Raw genomic sequence first — 18,689 nt, 5'->3', positions numbered from 1 at the left:
TTACTGTTTCACTGGGAGCACTTACCATGGGATGTGAATGTTTAAGGAACTGTTCAGCAGAACTCCCTAGGTAGTAGTGAGCCCTATTTGAAATTACTCCTCTGAACAAAATCACGACATACAATTAGACCTTTCCCATGCCGCTCTGTTGATGTTCAGCACTGAGAATAAGAGCCTATGTGCTTAAAAAACAACCCCACAATTTAAAAAAAAAATCCATTCTTTGTAGTTATCAGTTGTAGTTCAAATATGAAATAATCAGATACTCATTAAACACTGCTTAAAAAACCCTGTGGGTGTTAATTTAACAACTTATAAACAGAGTCCAAACTATTCATTTTTATGCCTGGGGCAAGCTGTTAAGCACCTTCACTGTAAGAAGACCTGAAAGAGTCAGAGAAGGAAAGGAAGGAACACCCTGGCATCCCATGAAAAAGCCCCTGCTCAGGCGACTGCAGAATGGGGAAGGGACTGGACAGAGCAGGGTGGTAGGGGAGCTCACCCCATTCCACCATCTGGTAGCCTTCTATTTTCACTGCATTTTCTTGCTAAGTGATAAGCTTAATGTTTCAAGTATCAGCAGCATCAGCACACTCAAAATTCAGTGCCCTGGGGCAAAGGCTCAATTTTTTTCACTTTCCTTGTTGTTTTGCCTATAAAGTATTTCTTGCTGCCCTAGAATTCAGATGTTAAACAGAAATCACAAGCATAATCAAGAAGATACTAACAGTTGATCAGTATTTTTTAAAGCTACTCCACTCATACTCTTTTTTTCTTCTGTAACTGGTCTCCTCTTTGTGTGCCCACCCAAGTGTGCTCCCATCACCCCTTACAAGCACTTGGACTGGCTGGCAAGAGTCAAATGAAAAGAGTTACTCTTTAGTTCTCACTTGGTTCTGAGGAGGTGTCTCACAAAGGTCTCCATTTTTCAACACTTTTTCTTCCTTCCCTGTTCTTTACTACCTTCCTCTTCCCCTCTTCTCCTTTCCTCCTTCTAATGATTATAATTTAATTCCCCCACATCCAACACCATCTCCCTTCCCCAGAAAAAGTCTTCTCTCTTGTTCTATTTTTTTCATATGTCACTGTTTATTCCCTCAGGTTATCATCTTTTCCAGAGAAGGCACAGTCACACACTAGAATAGAAAGGATGGGACATACCCAATGAAACTATAGCTACCCAGGAACCTGATTTACCCAGGAGCCATTAATATGGCAGCCCTACATTTCTTCTACTGGAACAAAGTGAGGAATCCTCACATTAATTAGGGCTAAAGACATGAGGCTACGTAAAGTGACAGCTGGAAAATAGAACACCACCTCTTTTCCACCCCCCTACCCTTGAATCAATCCTGACTGTCATGGTTGGGCTCCAAGCCAAATAACTTTAGGCATGGTTTGCAGTCTATTATTTTTAGGTCATATGAGGAAGGGGTGCAAGACATTATTTTTAGGTTTGTATTGAGAGGCAGCTTTTGCTAATTTGAGATGATTGAGTCTCTCTTCTCCCTTCCATACACTCACCACTCTTATGGACTTTCTCTTTCTTCTACTCAACTTGGAGAGCTGTCATCTATATGCCATGCTTATGGGAAGTTTGAATGCTAGAAACATTCCTTGGTCCAAGAGGGATTTCACGCACAAGTTATTTTCAAGTTTCCTTGTTATCCGGCCTAAATCTCCAACTCAGAATCCCCATTGTTTTCACTTTTTCCAATAAATTATGATTAAACGCATACACATATACCATCATCCCATTGCTACAAAAAGAAGAAAACTGGATGGAGAAAGAAGAAAGAAATCAAAGGATCAAGTTCCTTTATTATGTAGGCCTAGAATTCTCCAAGTATCTTTTGAAGACAAACGAAAAGTAACATTTTTATGAAGAATGTACATATCACAAGAGAGCAGTCTCTAACCTGGAGTGTATTTGAAGACTTTCTCCATAGAAATTCTCATATGTTGCTGAGGACTATTTCCAGATGTCTGATCTCTGCCTGTTAGGACGTTTTGGTAAAAATGATAACTTCTTCAGCGGCTGCTTTGATTGTTTTTTTCCACTGACAACTGAAACATGGAAGAAACTTTCAAAAAGAACTTTCATGTTCATTTCTTCCTTAGCTCTCTTCCTCAGCTCTCTTCCTCAGCTCTCTTCCTTAGCTCTCTTCCTCAGCTCTCTTCCTCAGCTCTCTTCCTTAGCTCTCTTCCTCAGCTCTCTTCCTTAGATCTCTTCCTCAGCTCTCTTCCTCAGCTCTCTTCCTTAGCTCTCTTCCTCAGCTCTCTTCCTTAGCTCTCTTCCTCAGCTCTCTTCCTCAGCTCTCTTCCTTAGATCTCTTCCTCAGCTCTCTTCCTCAGCTCTCTTCCTTAGCTCTCTTCCTCAGCTCTCTTCCTTAGCTCTCTTCCTCAGCTCTCTTCCTCAGCTCTCTTCCTTAGCTCTCTTCCTCAGCTCTCTTCCTTAGCTCTCTTCCTCAGCTCTCTTCCTTAGCTCTCTTCCTTAGCTCTCTTCCTTGCAGATTCTTGTGTCTCAGCAATCCTGGATTAGCTGAAATTTCTCCTGATTTTCACAGACAGAGAAGTAACTAATGGAATAAAATGAAGGATGAACTATTTTAATTTGACCATCTGGGTCAGATGCCATTGAATCTGAATGATGAAATAGGAATTTGGAACAAGCTAGATACTGGGGATGTGCGCTCTGCACCTGGATAATGTTGAACGAGCTGCTTTGTTTCTATAAGCCTCCATTTTTACGTATCTCAGATAAAGGGGTTGAATTCCATGATTTCTAAGATTTCAGGTCCTTTGTGGTTCTAATATGATCCTGAGTGAGGGGGCAGTATAGGGAAGGGGACAATGAGTTACCAAGTAAAGTCGCTTCTGGGAGATTAAAAAATAATGTGATCAAACAGGAAAGGGGAGTGATTTTTATATGTTGGGAATTGTAGGTAGAAGGGGTTGGTTGATAAAGGGATTTCTTGATCATATTGATGACCTAACAGAGTGGTGATACTGGGTTTGGGACTTTGGGTGGCATTTAGGGGGTACATTGGGTAGAGCACTGGACTGAGTCAGGAAGACCTATGCTCAAATCTGGCCTTAAACGCTTCCTAGCTGTGTGGTCCTGGGTAAGTCACTTAACCTCTCTGCTCAGTTTCATCATCAGTAGAATAAAAATAATAATAGTCTCTATTTCCCAGGGTTATTTTGAGGATAAAATAAAATAATATTTGTAAAACACTTTACAAACCTTATAGCACTAAATGAATGCTGACTTCCTCCTCCTCTTCCTCCCTCTTTTTCTTCCCTCTACTGTTACTGTTCAGACAGTTCTAGATCAAATGGGAAAGAGGTTGCCTGTCTAACTAGACCAGGTACATTTCCCTTCTGAGAGGAATTCATGACCTCACAAAGCTAGATTCTTATATAGGTCTCTGGGCAAGAAAACAACTAATTGGAAAGTTGGGGGGCAGGTGGGAGAGGTCCTGCTTCCTAGAAAAGCCAGATTGTTTTCCTTTCAAGGTGGTCTAACCTACAAGGAGTTTCTATGAATTTGAAGGACTTCACAGCCCTGTGTAAAGATGGGACTCACTAGAGAGTGGTAGGATTTTATTGGTTGCCTATGTACTGCTTTTTTTCACTGTTTGGGCTCTTTTGGCATTTTCTAAGAAGTAGAGTAGCCTTTTGACACAATATGCATTGTTACCTTGAGCTTTCCTACAGGATTTGAGGATCCTTTTACCCACATTTGCGGAGACATAGGCAAGTTTTATTTGAGTTTTATTCTAAGATTTTCCAGAGTAAATTTTTTTTGGGAGGGGGGGGCAGACAAATGAGCTTGAGGCAATGATGAGAAGGGGGTAGACTACCCCCAAGACTGAACCTGGCCTGTGTCATCCCAGATCTTGAGGCACTGGGGCATGAGTTACACAAGAACTGAAATTATGTACTTGTACAGATATGCACATGAAATGCTAACTCCAAGGTGTTGCAGATAATGTGGAACAGCTGTTCTGTTACTTGTTTACAGGACAGAAAAGAGTTACATGGTAAGGAATGGATTCTAAATGAAGAACTAGCATCTAAGATAAAGAGGCTGTATCATTGTGCTGAAATCATCAAAATATAAACAAATATGTGCCAATGAGGGAGAAGAGTCAAACATATAGGCCGGAAAAGCAAAAACTTGCAAGACATAGGGAACAAGACAGAATAATTTTGATGAGAAATTGAGACAAGAATGGTAGAAGTACAAATAGTACTGAGGCTGGTTGGTAATGAACTGTTTCTCATGAAAAATTCATTATTCCAGAAGTGAAAGATTTTCCTCAGCCTTCACACTTCTTTGATTTATGTGCCTACAACATAGCAAACCCGTTGGGACACAGTGGGTGGATTCACAACCTGAGGTTTCTGCTCTAAGGTAGCATCATCCGAGGCTTCAAAGGCAGTGTAAATAATTACAAACCAACACGGCACCCAAAATGAATATAGTTGAATGTTTCAGCAGTAGGGCTGGGGAGGGATAACAGATGAAAGATCTACGGTCATCATTGGGTTGCCAAGGGGTCCTGCCATGCCCCTGAAAGCTAGTGCCAGGGTCATACAAATTCATTTGAAGTTTATATAAGCCTTAAGGAATCATTAACAGCGTTGGTAGGGTTCGGAGCTGGTGACTTTTGCCCTTCACTCATGCTATCCTGCCAGGGATATAACTCCTTTGCTTGTGCTTTTTCTTCTGCCTATCCATAGAGAGGTATGTTTTGCTTTGTTTTAGCCTGCAAAAAGATCAAGGATTGGGGACACCTCAACTTTGTATCACATTGTATGATGTGGACCTCTGTAGTATGAACAAAGAAGCACTTAAATCATGTTCTTCTACCATGATATTTCTCTTTTTGCCCCTCTAGGGAATTATTTTAGGAGAATTGAGAATCACCTACCTTCCTCTTGCAGTTTTTGGTGACTTTTTACAACTGGTTAAGACATTCCTAGGGATTCATATGGAAAGACAGTTGAACTTGGGAGAAAGCAGCTTTCTCTTTGATGCATGACTCCATTGGATTGTAAACTCCTTGAGGATAGGGACTGTCTTTTGCCTCTTTTTGCATCCCCAGCACTTAGCCCAGTGCCTAACACATAATAGGCATTTAATAAATGTTTGTCGATTGATTGATTGGCTACATAGAGGAAAGATGTCACAGAAGGTCCACAGGAAAGGTGGCAGAGAGTACTGCTGCTTCGATCTCCCTCACCAGGCATTATGGTGGTAAAAGTCTTCCAGATTTGGAGTCAGGAGAGAACAGGGTTTGACTTCTACCTTTGGCTCTTACTAATTGGCTAATCACTGGCAAGGCACTTAAACTCTCCATCTAGTTACCCTCATCTATATAATGGGGCTGCTTCTACCTGTGTTCAGAGCTGTAATTAGTAGATGCCAACATAGTGGTACTGGGCAAGAGTGTTCCTTCTCTCTGCCTCCACTTTTTTTCTGTTGGAGGACCCCTCCAGTGTCCTGTGGCTGTGGTCCATCTTTGGTGAGGCGTACATTTCCCTTGAAGACCTGAATAGGTGAGGGTCAAACTACCCCTTCTCCCAGAGTAACTGTGTTCTGACTTCTACCAATAGACCACCCACAATCCTAAACAAACAAACAAACCCTGTCTCCGTGCCAGCTCTGTCTGTGCAGCATCAGCCTCCTAGAGTTATTGTGAGGCTCAGATGAGATAAATATTCAAAGCTCTCTGTAAGCCTTAAAGCTCTATAAATATGAGCTATTACTTTTAAGAAAACAGTGGATTCCCATCTGCTTAGGGTAACTTGGACTCCTTCAGTCTAACTTAGTTCATTGTATATACTGCCCACTTACTTAATAAATGTTTGAATTAACTTGAATTTCTTGATCTCATAAACTAGGCTAAGATTGGCAACATACTGGTCTCCTGCCAGAGGAACTCACTTGCTTCGAGATGTCCTACTACTGAGAGGAGATGGGGGTCCTTTTGTAAAGAAGGGAAAGGCAGCTGGAGTTCAATACTCAGTCTCTAGATATGTGTGGAGGATCAGGATTGAGGGGGCAAAGAAGGGAATTTTCTTTCAGGAGATGAGACTGAAGACCTAGCATTCACCTTTTGGTAAATTAACTTGGGGCCATTATACTTTGCACTTCTGAAGCCCTTTCCATCTTGAGTGAGTGAAATTGTTTTTTGCCTTCTACCTCCAATCTCCTCCACATCCCACAGTTGGACACAGTTGGACAACTTGTACACTTTTGTGCCTCACACTGAAAACACTAGATATAAAAAGTGCCCCTTTTGACATCTTTGCCTTGGGGCTGAAGTGTTTTTCTCCTTCCCTTTCCCTGTCCTCCCTCAATCTCCTCTCCTTTCCCCCTCCCACCATACACACACATCATCCTGAGATCTGTTGCAAGTGTCAGAGTTTAAATAGATGGCAGGAATACACAAGGGCACCACATTGTTGGAAAGGAACTGCCTTCTGACTGCCAAGGACAAATGCAGACACACGGAGAAATATCAGGGGAGGCTTCACATCAAAGGCAACCCAGTCTGGACCTGCCAAGAGTGTGGCTGCATCTGTGCTTCTCCCATCAGCCTTGGGAGACGTCTTAGGGCCCTGACTGGGGTGCAGACTGGGTTACATCATTCCCACGAGTCTTCTCCACTGGCTTTGACGAATTGGACATCAACATTCTCTTAAAACTGGGTTCTGAGGAAGATGTCCAGAGTTTTTAAATGGTGGGTGATTAAGTAAGAAAAGCAAGGGGGAATGTGTACTTTGTTCATCATAAAGATTTCAACAAATGCTTACTAAGCACCTACTATGTGCAATTTACTGTTCTAGGCATCGGTTTAGCATCAAGCCTTGGACCAGTGTCAATTTTAACAATGATGATATTTACTCCAGGGATACTATATAGCTGTGAATCTTGAAAGACTACAATGTCTGATGAGGGGGGTGTAAGTAGGTAATGCCTTGGATTACCAACAATGACTTGCAAGCTGGAAATTAACTATCAATCAATAAATATTTATTAAGGCTCTATTATATGCCAGACATTGTGCTAAGTGCTGAGGATACAAAGAGGCAAAAGATAGTCCCTGCCCTCAAGGAGCTCATAATCTAATAGGAGAGACACTGCAAATACACACACACACACACACACATACACACACACATATATATATTTATATAGATAGATAGATATAGATACACACACAAAACAATTACAGCACAATTAGAAAATAATTAAAAGAAAGAAAGTGCAGGAATTAATGGAGTTAGGGAAGACTTCTTGTAGAAGGTAAGATTTTAGTTGGGATTTAAAGGAAACCAATCATAGGAATAACAATAATCAGCCTTTATATAACACTTCAAAGTTTGTGAAACCTTTCACAAGTATCATCTCATTTTATCCTGGCAACAACCCTGGTTATTATTGTTCCCATTTTACAAATGAGGAAATTGAGGTCGACAGAGATTTAAAAGTGACATCTTCTGGACTCCTGGTCCAGTGTGCTATGTACACTGTTGTAGAGATGTCTACATAAAAGACATCACTGTATGATCAGAAAAGGATGCGGTCCAGTAGCAAGAGTGAGGAATAATCAAGATTTAGTCAGCCAACAAGCATTTTAAAGCACCTATTATGTGCCAGGTGCTGTGGGAAGTCCAGAAGCACTTGATTTCATCATATCTATAAAATATTAAAAGAACCCCAGAAGCACCTTCATCATGTTGGTCTTATCCTCTGGGAAGGATCTATGAAAAGACACAGGTAAGAATCACCTAGATGATGAGAAGATGCAGTTGACCTGTAAACTGTACTGGTGGAATAATTACTTCCATGATAGCACCAAACCTATGAAGTATTAATTAATTAGTTACTCTGCCCCAGATCATAAGTCAAATCTATATAGGACTTCAAAGTCTGCAGAGGATTTCCTACACAACAACCCCGTGAGAAAGATCATACAATTAGGATGGCAGGATGTAGAGACAGAAGAGATGTTACAGATTATCCAAGCCACTCCCCTCATATTATAGAATAGGAAACTGAGGCCCAAAGGGGTTAAGTGATTTACAGGTGGTCAATTCTATTCATTCTCCCTCCCCAATGTCTCTCCTACCCACCCCCTTTTCTTTACCAATTTAGATCCATCCTGGTTCTTGCCCTATCTCTCACCGAGACCATTATAATAGCCCCTAAATAGTTCTCAGGTATTCAATCATTCTTCTCTGCAATATATTCTCATAATACTGCCAAAATAATCTATAAAGTCTGGTTATGTCCCTCCCCTGTTGAGAATCTTTTTTGGAGGGTTCTCTCTTTTAGTTTTTAAATATAACATAAACTTCTGGGCCAAGAATTCATGATCCTTCACCATATCAAATTTTTACTTTGCTTATGATTTTATTTAAAAATGGAATTCCCCACAAGGACAGCTCAAATTATACTCCAATACCTCAAGAGTCATGCTCTCATCAGTGTGGGGACTTTGTACAGTACCATAAATCATAAACTCTCCCTGCCTTTATAGACAGTCAATTACGCTCAGTTGAAGTAAGTTGCCTCTTCTGAAGTAACATTTGACTACCTTCAATCTCACTTGATGAGCAACAAAGGACAAAAATCCCAGTTTTGCTCATTATGGCCAATTTGTGCTGAAAGCATCTTGTCCACTCATATTCTTTGGAAATTTCATAATTTGAGTAAATGGAAAATAATAACTCAGAAACTAATAGGCTTAAATAAAAATAAGAATATTTTGCACCAGAAAAAGAAAAAAGAACTCATGGTCCTACCACAGCCTGGCTTTAATCAGCCTTTCCAGATTTCACATTATTTTCTTTAAGAAACACCATGTTCCAGTCCAACTAGAGTTTATGTGTACATCTAGGATACTGCGTTCAGTTCTGAGAACCACATTTTAAGAAAGACATCTATCAGCCAGAGAACAAGCAAAGGAAGGCAGACAGGATGGCAAAATGTCTTGCGCTTGTCTCATGTGAGGGTTGTTTGGGATGTTTAGTCTGGAGAGACTTAGTGGGAGATGAAACTGCCTTCACATATTGGAAAAGTGGCTATATGAAAAAGGGGCCACACTTACTGTGCTTGTCCACAGTGGGTAGGTCTAGGAGCAGTGGGGAGAAGTTACAAAGAGGCAATTTAGCTTCAATGGAAGGTCAGGACTTCCCAACAACTAAAACTGGGCATGAAAATCCTCTTAGGAGCATTGAAGGTCCGGATAAGTTGAAGTTGCTCATAAAGGTTAATAAAAATAATTTTTTAGCTCAAAAAATTGATATGACTAAAGTACAGGTTCTAATCATGTCAGTCTCATACTCAAATAGCTTCAATAGTTCCCTATTGCTCTGGAAATAAAATACACACTTCTACTTGGTATGAAAAGCTTTTTACACTCTATATTTGTGGACTGGTTTCATGTTGTTCCCTGTCACTCATTTCCAAACAAATTGAATGAGAAGGAAGAAATGAAGAGTCCAGAAATCGCATTATAAAACCTATCAATGTTCTTGAAAGTTCAGGAGCTCTCAGAAAAATAGGTTGAAGTCAATGAGTTGGTTTTGCTAAACTGCTTTTTGTTCTCCCTCTTTTTAAATCTTTCTTAGCAGGAGGGGCTCCCTGAGAAGGGTCACCTGGATGGCATGTGAAAATGAAAGACAGCAACCAAAAACAGGAAAGAAAGTCAGATGTGTTGAAAGGAAGGCAGAGGATCATAAGATCATAGATTTAGATCCCAAAGGAAACTTAAAGGCCATCAAGGTTTGTATGAAGTGATGTAATATATGACTGAAATAAGCCATACCAGAAGAATGATTTCTACAAGGTCATTGAAAGGAAGCCAGACTCTAAGTAACTGTAATGGTCAACGTTGGTCCCAGAAAACAGCTAAGGAAAACATCCCTCCCTCTCTTTGTTGGAGAGATGGAGGACTTTCAGGACCAGAAATGACACACTCAGACGCAGATGCTACATGAATAGTTTTAACTGGTTTTCTTTGTTAAAAGAGGGGATCCGATTCTAGGAGTGGGGGGAGGGGTGAAGCAGAGGGGGAGGGAGAACATCCTAAAAATGACTGTGATGTTAAAACAAAAGACATATAACGAAGACTTATTTTTAAAGAAAGAAAAGGGGATGTGTTGATTAACTCAATGCAAAGGAATGAAAAAAAGAGATTTTCTCTGGAAATTATTATGAAAACAAAGGATATCATTCTTTCAAATGCTATTAAAAGCTCATCCCATGTGCTGTTTCAGTGAAAATCATTTGTTTCTTTTTTTTCTCAGCCAATCTTCCTGAGCTCCCCCTAGAGTGATGCCATGTTACTTTTTTTTCCACCTTCAGTCCAAGTCTTTGAAAATCTCCTGCTGGGTCTTCTCTATGAATAGTCTGTCTCCTCAGTGACAACTTTATACCTTTCTGTGGGGTGTTAAAGGAACAAATTTCATAATTTAAAAAGTCCAAATAAGGAACTACTCGATTCTCTACTCTAATTCTGGATGGATTAAAAATCTTGTCACACATCCTGTAAAACTTTGTCACAAAGATTTCTCTCTTCCAAGTCTTGCATTTACTTCCATTGTTATTTTTAGTGACACTTGTAATGTTTCTTTGCCCAATCTGAGTGAGCATCAAATTAAACATGGCACAAGGAATGCATCATCCAAGACATGATGTGACCCGATGGCAAGAGGAAGGGAATTCCCAGCAGTCAGCAGCACAGACCAGAGAAGGGGGTATTTGGAAACTGGAAGCCTCATTTTTTTTTAATGGTTGAGTAAACAGAGGCCCTAAGAGTTGAAGCAACTTGCCCACAGTTACATGACATGTTTGCTGCTAATCTTAAGTTGAACCTGGGTCTCCTGATCCCCATTCAATGCCCTTACCTGACAGTGTGTAACATGGCTATAAAATTTCATTTGGAATGGACTGGGAGGCGTATCAGTTTTAGCATTCTGATTCATTCATTCATTCAACAACTATTTAGTGCTCACTGTGTACAGAGCCCTGTGCTATGGGCTAGGTACACAGTTTCAGGAAGAAATAACCCCTGCCTTTATGGGGCTTATATTCTAACAGGGGGATAAGACACAAATACAGATAACAATTGTGGTGAGTAATCCTCTGGCTCACTGTCCAGAGCCAGGCTGTCATGCCTCCTCCACGGGGTTCTAAGGTAACCCCTGAGAGGTTTGAGGTGCCATCTGTTCAAGCCCCCTCTGGGTATGTCCCCCTCATTGTTAATTTACAATCCATTTAACCACTTCTGTTGACTAGCTTTAGAAAGAGAAATTTACTTCAAATACAGAGCAAGAACAGAAGTTCAAACATTCCTCCTCCCTGCAGCACCTTAAGTGGCAACGCTCTGTACTATATCGCCTCCGTCTCTGGGGAGAGTGGGCTCAGACTTTGTTCAGACTTTCTACATAAAAGCGGTTCCTCCAAGTTCATGATCAAATGACGCATGATGAGTCATCAACTCAGTTATTATGTACTAGGTCCCAAAGGTCACTTTTTGATTTCTGAGTTGACTACAAGACCCAACATGGATTCCTGGGAACTTGAACTCTCAGAGGGCTCACTCTCCTGACCTTCCAAAATGAATAAGCCCCTAGTCTCTAATTTACTGAAAACAAAAGAATCAATATCACAGCAAAGTAATCAGGAGCATTTTTATGGGGTTACATGGCAGCCTTGAAGGAAGAGGACCCAAGGCCTCTCCCTACTGTCAGCAAAGGAGTCAACCCAAGGTGGGGAGGGAGGGAAGGAGGAGGAAAGAGAGAGAGAGAGAGAAGGAACAAGAGCAGAGGAGGAAAAGAGAGAGAGAAAAAGAGCAGAGAGAGAGAGAAGAGAGGAGAGGAGAGAAGAGAAAGAAAGAGAGGAGAGAGAGATACCATTCTGAATGCCAAAGTACCTTCTATTCAGAGTTAGCTCACCAGAACCAGCTACAAGATGCATGTGCATGCTCCAAGGTTTTCCCAAGGTGCTTGGGAATACACACACACACACACACACACACACACACACACACACACATATACACATATATACATATATGTGTATATATGTATGTATATACATATATATGTATACACACTTTTATGTATGCTTGTACGTTTATATACTATATTATATCATCATGACTCTCCAGGAAGGAGACTCTCTGGTCTCCTCCACATGGAAAGTAGCATCAGTAGATTCTGAGCGTGTAACAATCAATCTTTGTTACACTATAATCAATTATTGCAATGATTATCTTGTATAATGAAATATTTCTAAAGCACTTAACATATTGCCTGGCACATAGTAGGCACTCTATAAATTCCCTCCCTCCCATTGACAGACAATAAAGCATACTTACATTAGACAGGTACAAAATAAGGTCCTACGTGGGGTGGGGGAAGGGGAGATTGGTCATTACAAATGGGAAAAACTAAAAAAATTTTATGGAGGAAGGAACCTTTGAGTCATGCTTTAAAGGATGACTAGGAATTCAATGGGAAGGAACCCTCTTTGAGAGTTAGCCCCTCTGTATCATCTCACAAATTCCCAAAGTGTCAACAGTAATGACTGAGACCATCATGGTGATCTCTGTTGGTGTCCTTTCTACTACAATATAAATTCCATAAGAGAAGGAACTAGGTTTTCTCTGATAGGATCATAGATCTTGAGGTAGAAGGGACCTCAAGTCATCATGCTCGCTCCACTTCTACAAATCGGAAAATGGAGTCTGACCTGAAACAACCCATCCAGGGTCACACTGATAGTTATTAGTAGTACAAGGATTTGAACTCAGATCTTAAGACTCTAAGTTTAGGCCTACGTCCATTGAATGATGATGTCTCCTTAAACAGTCTATTTTACTTAGGACCTAGCACAGTGCTCTTTACATGGTAAGAACTTAGCACTTAGTCAATGAATGAAAGAATGCAGAATATTAAGAATGGCACGCTTCCCAGTCTGGTCAGATAAAATTTCATATGCATGTGCTATGTGGTCATGTAAGAGCACGGAAGCGGGAGTCAGGAGCCTGGGTCCTAGCAAAGATTTACCACTGGAGGCAGCTCAGCATAATAAATGGAACACTTGTTGTTGTCCTTCATTCTCAGAGGACCAAAATGATGTCACCATGTTGGGGGTCAAGGTACAGTATGTCTGCCTGTGGCTAATCAGACCAATATGAATTCCGAAGGCTCTACCACAGGCTGGGCACAAATAGTTCACAAGAGCACTTGGAGTGGAGACATCTCTAAGTTTACACAGCTCATGTTTCTTTTGAACTCCAGCAATTCTGCTTCGCTCATAGAGCTCAGCCATCTTTGATTCTGCCCCATCATGGCTGCCTGGTTCTGTGCCAATGTCTCCCATTTCTTCAGGAAGATCTTGGTTTGGAGTTAACAGACTTTGAGTTCAAATCCTACTTTAGAGTCTAGTTGTGCGATCCTGGATCAATCTAAACTCTTTAGTCTCATTCTCATCACCTATAAGATGCTGGGGGTGAGGTGCAGTAGTAATAGCACCCACCTCACTGGATTGCTATACAGATCAAAGGAGACGTTATATATAAAAGTACTTTGGGAACTGATGTGCTATATAAACACCAGCTCTTATTATAGATGGTGGGCCTGGCGTCAGGAGATCTGACTTCAAATTTGACATCAGACAGCAGTTGTGTGATCCTGGGCAAGCCACTTAACCTTTGCTTCAGTTTCCTCCTCTGTAAAATAAAGAAAATAATAGCACCTAGCTCTGTTGTGAGGATCAAATGAGATAACTGCAAAGTGTTTATCACAGTGCCTGGCACATAGTAAACACTATAGAAATGTTTGCTATTATTATAATATTTGCTGTTGTTCTCTGTGATCCTGTGGACCACAGCACACCAATACCATCCTTGGGATTTTCTTGGCAAAGATATTGGAACAGTTTGCTATTTCCTGGAATAAGGAAAACAGGGTGAAGTGACTTGCTCAGGGTCACTCAACTAGTAAGTGTCTGAGGCTACATGTGAACTCAGGTCTTCCTAACTCCAGGGCAAGTGCTCTAACCATTGATCATCCTAGCTGCCTCTATTTCGTACATACACACACATGCATGTATATGCACACACATAAATATACATACATGTGTGTATATACATGTGTGTATGTGTATACACACATGTACGCAGAGACACATTTGTATGTATGTGTATATATACACACATAGGTGCATATAGGTATTTATAAGCTTTGCCACTAACTTGCAACGTGATCTTGGGCAAGCCACTTTTTCCCATTCTGGGCTGTAGCATCATCAACTAATAAAGAAATAAATGGGACAAGATCTCTAACTTGCCTTCTTTCTGCTTAAAAATTCTCTGTTCTCTACTTTAATGTTCCTTCCCCTAGGATTTCTTCTCTTTTCCCTATCAGTTCACATCTCGTTTGAGTTAGCTTAAAGGCTCCCTATACCATGTTTAACTTGGTACTTACTCAGCTGGGCAAAGCAGCAGATTTGGAAGCATTTGAAGGTGTGGGAGGCAGCTGAGAGAATGAGACCATCCCAGCCTCATCATTCCAGCCCACTTGAAACTGACACACTTAAGTATCAGCATATTTCCCAGGCATTGTGCTGCGGGACTGAGATAAAAGTTGGGCAGCCAAGGGACCCTTCTGTCACTCCATCCTGTGTCACCTTTCTGCCACCCTAGTGGGGGCTCCAAATGACAGAGACATTCATGTTCAAGCCATGAAGATTATTACACTGCTTTCTCTCTAATCCTTGATTGTACTTAAACAAACAAACAAAACCGGAGACCATAATAGCTTTGGAAAGTTTTCCACATAGACCAGGTCATGTTTGAAAGTGTAGCAAAGGAAAGTCATGGCACCACTACTAAAATTTGTCAGGCAGGTAGATACATCCATCAAGGTTAGTTTTTGGAGGGTTGCAATGGACACTCTTGACTTTTGGAGTCAGAGGGCCTGGGTTCCAATCCTAGCATGACCACTCCTACTTCTGTGACCTTGGCAGATCACTCAACATCTGTGGGCCATAGTTTCCTCAACTGTAAAATGGGGGGTATGATGGACTAGATGACATCTAAATTCCCCTCCAGCCTCAATGGCTATTGTGACAAATATAACTAAACCCACACAGGAATCTAACGATTGGAATGTGTAGCCCTTAGGCAAGTATGTCATTCATTAAATTTCAAGGGAAATGGGCCCTTTCAAAGATTGTAAAAGATGGCATTGTGGACATATTCATACCACCAATATGTATGTAGTGCTTACTGGGCAGCTACCTGTCATAGCCAATAGAGTGATGAGTTTGGAGCCAGTAGAATGGAGTTCATATGCAAACACTTCCAACTGTGTGACCCTGGGCAAGTCACTTTAACCCCTTGTCTGCCTTGTTTCAAATGTAAAAAGGAAATTGTAGTGGCCCTTATCTTGCAGGGTGGTTGTGAATACTGAGATAATATTTGTAAAAAAAGAAAAAAAAGTGCTTAGCACAGTGCCTGACAATGCCTATTCCCTATTTCCTGCCTGTCCCCCCTTCCCTTACTGTATAAAATGCACTGTGCTAGCTAGGGATCCAGAGATGGGGGAAGGCGGGTGGAAATGGCAGGAGCTTGAATGTTATTTTGGGACTTAGGGGAAGGAGAAACATATAATATGAATACCAATAATTATAATACAAAGTAGGTGGGGAGTAATCAGAAGCAGAGAACCCAGCCAAGTATTCCAGGATAATTTCAGAATCATAGATCTAGAATGGGAAGGGATCTCAAAGGTCTGTACTTTAGATACGGAAAACTGAGGACCAGGGAGTGAATTCCCCAGGGGATCTCAGATAACAAGGACGGAATTTGAACTTAGATTGTTTGGCTCCAAATCTAGTATTCCATCCACTGTACCATGCTGGAGAGAACACCCACAGCTGTGAGACAGGGAATGAGGGAGGCAAAGAATCGAGGAAAGCTATCCAGTACAGGTGGCAGTTGTGCTGAGCCCTGAAGGAAGAGAAGGATTCTGAGTAGAGTTGAGGAAGGGTTGCTTTCTGAGCATGAGGGATTGGGACCTGTGTAAAAGCAAGGAAACGGTTTGTCCAGTTTGGTAAATAGCTATTTGGTGTGGACAGCAATATTTGTGAAGGACAATGATAGGAAATAAGATGAGGAAGGTAAGTTGGTGCCAAATCGTAGAGCATCTTAAATAACAAACTAAGATAATTTTTTATTTTATACCAGAGACAATTGGGAGCCACAGAAATTTTTTGAGTGTGTGTAGGAGAATGACCTGGTCAGATATATGTCTTAGGAAGATTAGGGGAAAGCATTATGAAAAATGGATTTGAGAGGGAAGAGAGAGATTGAGGCAGAAAAACTTATTAAGAAGCTATTAAAATAATCTAAATGAGAGATGCTAAGGGCTTGAGTTCGGGTAATGGCTTGTGGAGCAGAGAGAGAATGAAGTCCATGTTTGTACCAAGTTATTGAGCAGCCTCAGGCAAAGCATCTTGTCCAGTGAATTATTGCTGAGTATTATTTTGTTCTCCTGTCCCAGTGTTTGGTTTCCTGCTATCTATCCCAGGCCCTTCTCAGGACATTATGTTCATCAGCATTTTCCCCTTATCTCCCTGGGTAGGCGAGGACTAGCTACCAAGCTGATAAGACCAGCAAAAGTGTGAATAAGAACCCCAAAGCTCTTTCTGCTCAATGAAAACCAGTGGGCCAGGAAATTTAAGTTCACGTTCACATAACCCATTGGGACAGTGTGCTTAAAATAGTGTGACAACTTGACAAAATGCCCTGTTTCCTTTCCCTCCTTCACAATCTGCCCCCCTTCCCCCACTCCAGTCAGGTTGGTGTCGCACATGTCTGTGGGCAGGGAAAGGAAATGAAAAGAAAAATGGTCTGTCTGGAGCAAGTTAACACTTAATTGTTGGTCCTTACAGGATATTTTGTTCAGTGTAATAATGTATCAGCTGCCAACGATTAGAGAGATTGTCATGTGTTACTGGCTGAGAAATGTATGCTTTTGAATATGTAAAGACCCAGACTGCCTTGAGTGTGTCTTTTATTGGAGGAAATAGCTAGTCAGTTTCTAAGTGTTCAACTCTCCAATTTCCTTCCATTGTTTACCTGATTACAAATCTGAAAAGACAGCCTGCTTACTAGGTATGCCTGCTTCTTCCCCTCCTTTGGCAGAACCTGGTCCATTTCTCTCTGGGAGGCATTTGAACCAACCTTCCCCCCGCCTCCCTGTACCCATCCCCGAGTGCTTTCTAAACATCATCTTTTACAGAATGCTTGAGAAATAAATTTAAGCAAATCAGTTCCTTTGTCTTGGGATTTCTAATAACCACGAAGCTTTGTTGTTTAAAAACAATATTTGTATGGCTCCTTTAAAAAAAAAATCATGCCGATCTCCTCCAAAAAAGCAGAGGCTGATTTTGAAGTGAGGAGAGAACAGCATGACATTTTAGTAGATCATATCTTAAGTAACCAGAATCATAGATGTTCAGAGGCACAAGGGACCTCTAATGTGGCTTAGTGGCCAGTGCTGTTGTATTTTCAGTAAGAGTACCTGGTTTTTAATTCTGGCTCTGTGACCTTGGGCAACCCAGGGAGCCTCTCTGTGCCTCAGTTTCCCCATGTGTAAAATGAGGATATAAGACTCAATGACTTCTATTTGAGATATTTGTTCTAGATGTGTGATCCTTCCAGTTCTAGAGTAAGAATTCTCTGATTCTCTGATCTGTAAAATGAGGATATTAAATTAGATGACTGCTGAGGTCTCTTCAGCTTTGAATTTATGAATTCCCTTGTTTTACAGAGAAGGAAACTGAGGCTCAGAGAGTTAAGCAGTTTGTCCAAGGTCACACAATTTGTAAGCGGTGGCCCTGGAACTGGGACGCAAGTCTGTGCCATGTAGGACAAAAGTCAACAAACTTTTAATCCCATGTGCCATGAGGTAGGCAGAAGGGTGTCTAAGGAGGAAGAAAGGACGAGAAGAAAAGAAAAGGAAAAAACAGATGATAAACAAGATAGAGAAAGAAGGAAAGTGAGAGAAAGTAAAGTATGAGGCGTGGAATGGTCAAACTGCTTCAGATGGTGCTGATCCATGGGCTTTCAAAATTACTCTTTTCTTGTCTCCATATCTACTCCACAATGTTTTAGGCTTTAGATATCCCAGTCTCCTTTTGTCCTCTATTGCTCTTCTTTTTTGGGGTCCTACCATTCCTTTCTGCCCTACGGAGCACAGTTCATAATGCCTAATTATCTGAGAGAAGATCCTAATGTTTGACACTGCAAAGAATGATACATCTCATCTAGTCCAACGCTCACATTTTACAGATAGTGAAACTGAGATGGAGAGGTGTAAAGTGACTTGCTCAAGGCCATACAGGTTATAAACAGCAAAGCTAGGCTTCCAACTCAGGCTTTCTGATGTCAAACCCCGTGTCTTTTCCATTATAGCAACCTGCCTCTGTTGTAGCAATTATCACACTATGAAGCTAAACCTCAATATAGAAATGGAAGATGACTCAGTTTTATACAGCAGCAGAATGGGTGGCTACCAGCCTGTTTGGCTGAGGTGGTTCACTTCACCTTAAAACCCTTCTCTCACTTACTCACTCATATATGATATGACAC

The 18,689-nt window shown here is 41.1% G+C and overlaps 1 long non-coding RNA gene across 2 annotated transcripts; it reads left to right on the top strand.

Annotated features, from left to right (window-relative positions):
- The first annotated feature begins 6,997 nt into the window (after positions 1–6,997).
- Positions 6,998–10,576, top strand: LOC140510024 (uncharacterized). Of its 2 annotated transcripts, XR_011969054.1 has the most exons (3): positions 6,998–7,795; positions 9,655–9,805; positions 10,330–10,576. It is a non-coding gene; the product is annotated as an uncharacterized lncRNA (long non-coding RNA). The 2 variants fall into 2 exon arrangements; XR_011969053.1 differs by lacking the exon at positions 6,998–7,795 and having other exon boundaries at positions 7,807–9,805.
- The last annotated feature ends 8,113 nt before the right edge of the window (positions 10,577–18,689 follow it).

This window comes from Notamacropus eugenii, chromosome 6 (assembly GCF_028372415.1).
Source record: "Notamacropus eugenii isolate mMacEug1 chromosome 6, mMacEug1.pri_v2, whole genome shotgun sequence".
NCBI classification, from domain to species: Eukaryota; Metazoa; Chordata; class Mammalia; order Diprotodontia; family Macropodidae; genus Notamacropus; species Notamacropus eugenii.
This window is presented reverse-complemented; position numbering and strand designations above follow the sequence as displayed.